The sequence below is a fragment of the Chanos chanos genome, chromosome 1 (assembly GCF_902362185.1).
Source record: "Chanos chanos chromosome 1, fChaCha1.1, whole genome shotgun sequence".
Taxonomy (NCBI): Eukaryota; Metazoa; Chordata; class Actinopteri; order Gonorynchiformes; family Chanidae; genus Chanos; species Chanos chanos.
The window spans coordinates 14105599-14111620 of NC_044495.1; positions in this window are offsets into that span (position 1 = coordinate 14105599).

A 6022-nucleotide genomic window follows, 5' to 3' on the forward strand; every position below is an offset into this window, starting at 1 on the left:
TTTTCTCAAGATATAAGGTTCTTAAACACAATGCTTATGTGAAATCCAACACTTCTGACTTCTTTTTGGATAACTTGTATTTAGCATGTTTTTAGTAAGACAGGCCGAGTTATTTATTAGTTAAAAATGCTATTGTGGGGCATAAAACTTATCGGCAGGTAGGTAATTCTATACTGAAAAAACCTGGTGGAAGCACTTTTGGCTGCCATTAGATGTCAACATTAGACCATTCTTCTCTCCAAAGCTTAAATCTCTGGCAGGTTTCTCATTGTTGGAGTTCACTCAAGTCATGAACAGTATAAAGTGAGATGAGTTCACACAAGGACACACAGTCTGTGCAGCTACAGCAGTGCTGCCTTGGCATTGTGCGTAGGTTAATGTGATGTTTGCAGGTCAGAGCTATAGCATGCTTGAGACATTAGTATTTCATTGTGACAAATATTCGCCGAAGGCAGTGACTCTATGAAGTCCCCATAACCCCTTGATCAACATCTTTCTTATTTTGTCAGGCGGTTAACAAACTTGTCATGGCGATGCCATGTGAATTACATTTAATGATCATTGTCACTGCCAAACAATAGTCAAGACCTTTCAAGCAACCTTTCGTAGATCCCCTGTCTGATTTTTGCACTTCCAGATGATGTGACAGCACCAACTGTGAGAAGGTTTGAGGTTTGCACACAATTGAGTTTTCTTTACTTTCAAATGTGCTACCTGGCAGTGGAAGCAACTTCTGTGAAATCATATGAATCACTACGGTTGAACACAGGTTGGGGCCAATAAACTTGGTGTATCATTCTGAAGGTCACTGGTTACAGTGGTTAAATGAGAACTAATTGAGGATTTCAGAAAGAGAAGTAAAGTCACTATTGCTACTATATATTCGTTTTTTAGGTCATCAGTTTAGCTAGGGGACACAACACAAAATGTGTAATACAACTTATTTCTGAATATCTGAGCAATAGTAGTTTCCTCCACGTCTACTTAAAGTATCTGAACAGAGTCCATCTAAATGCATATTTAATTGGATTTTGGAGATCATATCTTGATAAATGTCTTGGGTTTCTGAAAATACCTTTAAAGTAATACACTGGTGTGGGATGTTGTGTAAAGATTTGTGCTCAGTGCTAATGAAGGCAATTACTGATTATTTTTCACGAATATCATTAATCAAAGGCAGAGGAACATTTAGTTGAATGATCTACCTAACGCCCAAAAAGCAAGAAGAAAAACATCCTTTCATTGCTTCGCATAGGATTAAGTTTCTCATCAACGATGTTTCGCTCTTTACCACAATTTTTTTTTGTTTTTGAAAAAAGACTTTCAAAAGCAGCACTTGCACTGTGGTTAATTGCAGAGCATCAAGAGGCCTATCAGTTCTGCCTAATGAGAAACCAAAGCCACAGTGGATTTCTTTGAAACTAGTAGCCCATCCCTGTCTTGAGAAGCAAGACAGGATGTGGTGGCTGAGCTACTTACTAGTCCAGCTTCATGCGGAGATAGTCTTGGGACAGTAATAACTGGCTCTTCCCACGCTTCCTCCTAAGTCATTTACACATGCTCAAGCACTTTCAGGTGCTCCTTTAAAACTCCTCCAGCTAATGACTCAAAGCAAAGGGAACAAATGTATTCTTGTAATGTAAAAGTAAATCATCTTTACTATTTCTGGAAAGCTCTGACACAAAACAAAGTGCAGTGATGACAGTAATATAAAATGGTGAACAATAAAATGTTTCTCTAAGTACTGGTCCTAAGTGATGCTCATTGTGGACTCCCTCTCTCTTTTTTTTTTTATGGCTATTTTACAGCATCAGTTTTATACAGTGTTTTTTCCCCCCTGTTCTTTTTTCCATCCTTCATTTGTTTGCAGTTACGTAATCGTTCTGCTCCGACTAGCTGTCAGGATGGTACATTATGAGAACAATTATGTGATGCCCCCCTCCAGCTCAGGATGAAGTGTGATGAAGAGATGACATACTGAAACACTATACGTAAAACTGTCTGAATGTTACCTTGCAGAGTGAGGTGATTTTTTTTTTCTTTCGCTGTCGACTCAGGAAACTGTACTGTCTATGAAGAAACACCAAGAAGTCTCCATTTCTCTTGTGGTCTCAGAAACTTGAAAAACCCCTGACTACTGCTGTTAGCAATTCTGATGCGGCGCCTATAAAGGAACGTGTGACACAAGCAAGATCCAGAGAATTTAAAGAAGTTTTGGTTATTTTATTGGACTCTATATGAAGTTTCAGACATAATAAATAATAGCACAACTTCAAAATGTTGATGCCTAGTCAACGTTTATCAAAACTGGGGAGACGTTGTTGATCATGCATAGCAATAAGGGCCAAACTCAGGGTTTTACAGTAGGCTAATATTGCATTTTACTTCAACAGGGGACATTATTAGTCACAGTGGAAGTGTGATTACTGCATTAGATGTGAAGACGCTAATGAACTCCAAGGAAGTCTTGAAAAGATTACATTACATTAAACACCATGGAAATGACTGGAGGACACATGATGGTATAAACTCTCCATAAATTCTCCCTTCAGTTGAATGGGGAATATGAGTTTGTGGAGACATCATTCTTATAAGTTTTGGCTGACAAGGTGCATGGTGCTTAAATGGGCTGATGGGCTTGTTTTTCTGCACACAGATGTTACATGCCTCGTAGACAAGCTGACTCAGGACCAGTTATCACAGTTTCACAACAAATTAGACTTGAGTCTCTGCAGGCCGGAATTGGGGCCATACATACATTAGTTGGCATCACCACACTCACAAACACCACTGGTCAGTTTAATCCATCCTTGACCCCAACCCTAACTTTATTCTGAAGTAAAATGTGATGTGGTAATGCCAAATGATGTGTAAAATGCCCAGGTGGTTAGGTAACACCTTTACTCCAGACTGCATAACATCTTCTTGCAAAAACCTTATGCGGTCACTTATTGTTTTGACCACTAGGATGTAGCAGTACACTGTATAGACCACTTTTAAAATCACTACAGGGTGCTGTTTAAATCATTGAACATCTGACAAAGATTTGCCCGTTCAGTTCTTGCTCTCGTACCCGGCTGTGTCTACTAACTGCCCAGTGTGTGCCATGGAACTGAGTTGAAAAATGGGTGACACTTAATGTCACTCACGCCACCCCCTCCTGAGCCCAGACGATAGCCAGCATCGAACTGAAGAAGCTGTGGAGCAAAATAACCAAAGCATTCATTTACTCGTTTCTGCATAATTATAGCAACAGCAGATTATGCATAACAACTGACTTACAAAAGTTTTAGTTTATCTAGTTTTGATATGAATCACATATAAACTGAGACAACATGAAACAATATGAATGTAGGTGCTTAAATGCATACATTTCCAAATCGTAAAGTGGTTTGAAGAACCGCAGGTACATTACCCAGCGAGTTTACCTCGGTAAGCAAGGAGGCAGCGGCTGTGCTGAGGTGGTCTGGGATGAGCAGCTGTGTGTGAGGATGAACTCCTGTAGGGTGGCACTGCCAAAGGGGCTGAAGCACACAGAGTACCGCACAGTGTTAGTGTATAGTAGGAATGGAAAGCCTCCTCTTAAAGAGCTGAGGGTACACAAACTGCTGCCAGTTGAAATGAAATATAGACCATGCGGTTTACAGACTTCATAGTATTTTCTGTAAGTATTTTAAAAAAGAAATATATGGAAAAATATATAAAAAGTAATATTTGAAATTTAGAAAAAAAAAAAATCAAACTGTTTCCTCAAAACCTCTTGGACACCCATTTTAATGCTTATCTCAGACTAAAAGGACACTAGAAAGCTTGTGCTCACCATTCCAGTAAGAAGCTCAAACAACAGTGCCCCCAGACTCCACCAATCACAAGCCTCTGTGATTTTTGCCACACCTCCTATTTCTGTTGGCAGTACACACATAATTTTATCAGGGGAATCTCACCTTATCTGAAGTGGTTCTCACCCATATAAAATCTGATTGCAGATACACAACTGTAGATAGCAGCACATTTTAAAACATGTTGTGATTTATAGGTACTCCAATAATTATGATACAAGTCTGTCATTTAAAGAAACAGGCCTGATAGTGCACTGTAAAATATACTGTACATATATGTAATACCTCCTTTTCATTTTACAACACTAGATGGCATTATTGCAAAACAGATCCATTGTTTTTTAAGCACGTATGATCTGCTTACCTGGAGCACAGTACATTTGTTCCATAGCTTTTGGGCTTATCTCCCTTTGAACTTCACTCCACTGTCCAAAGTAAGTTAGACACACTTTTCCTGCTCAAAACACAACACTTTAAATTAGGAAAGTGACACATAAGATCAGTCTGCGATAAACATACTGAAATAATGCAAGATAACAGAGTAAGCCTTTGACAATGCACAGCATGACCACAATGTTTCCTTTAATTTCACAAAATGTAGATCTACTTTTAGAAAGTCAGTTGAGTATTGACTCATATTTGTACTTAGTGTATTATGTTTTGTATAGCTGGTACTTTTACAACATAATTTTAGTTTCAAGTGTATCAGAGGAAACCCACCATTGCTATTAAGTAGGATGTTCTTAGGGTTGAGGTCTTGGCACACAATGCCTTGCTCATGAAGACTTTCCAGTGCCAGGAGAACCTGAGCACCCCACAGACGGACCTGATCCTCTGGGAGACCCCATCTACCCTGTTTTGATCTGGTGCTGCGACGCTTGGCCTTAAACTGTGGCAGGTGGCACCAACCATCTATCTCTATTAGCGGCTCCAAATCAGGCTGCTGTGACCCACTCTCATCCTGGCGGGAAGCTTTACCATTGGGAGAGAGTGAGTCTCCCTCAGGGCCTTTTCCCAGAGGACCTAGCATCTCCCAACTCTCATCCTCAAACTCCTTTCTGATCTCTTTTACTGCATTCCTGCTTGCACTCCTCTCTTTTAAAGTCATACCTTTGAAGTCTAAAGAGATGCCCTCTTCTTTTGGATGCTGGCTTTTTTTCAGGCTGGGATATGGTTGAGAATTTCCTGAGCACAATTCAGTTAAAATCTGCGTTCTTTCGGGTTTTTCCATAGTTTCTAATTTCGTGCTGGAGTTTTCTAACCTTTGCCAACTGGGAATCAGCTCTGACGCAGCATTTAGTGGCAAACCTGTTCCTGTTGTGTCTCCAGTTTGCCAGTTACTGGTATGAGCTGGCTCTTTTCTGTCCTGGCTTTGGTTCTGTAGGGGAAATTGCAGCGTATCGGAAACAATGTGGATCCTCTGAGAATGGATGCTGACAGTGTTACTGCCGCTGGTTTGGGAGAGTGTGCCATGCAGAGAGCTTGGAGTGATTTGAGGTATGCTATCACCTTCCTGAACCTGAGAGCTTGACCCTGCTAGGGTCAAATTCCCACAATCCTGGGCTAAACCAGCAACATTCAAAGCCATGTCGAAATCCAGGCTAGAATTTATCCGTTCAATGCGAACATCATTTCCTAAGAGATCTGAGGTGACACTAAGAGAATCCCGGGTGTCTACAAGAACACACGGATGAATAGGAAGTGGAATATTTTCCTGAGAACAAGGTTGAGGAGACAGACCATTGGCTGGTTTGGTGAAGGAGTGGACATCATCTGTGTTCACTGTAAAAGAGAAAGTGCAGTCTTGTGCCTGGATGTTTGACCCTTCCAACCTGGAATTCTGCAAGCAACCTGTTTCCTCACAATAGGAGTGCGTCCGACAGTTTTCCAGCTGATGCTGAGCCTCGTTCCAAGATACAAAGGAGTCCATAACTGGGCTTTCTGGGCTTTCCCTCTCCAGAGTTATGGCCATCCTAGAGTTCCCTTTACCATTCTGAAGGCATTCGTGACTGATGGCAGGGGTAGTGTAGCTGTTCTTCATCTGAAACTTACGCTGGTTGGGACTCAAACATTCAGGATGTTCCCTTACTGCTGCAGTCCTGACCTTGTGAAGTTTTGAAAAAAGTCTTCCTCCTGTAAAATGGCAAGGAATGAGCATGCTATATTTCAGATATTTGAATCCG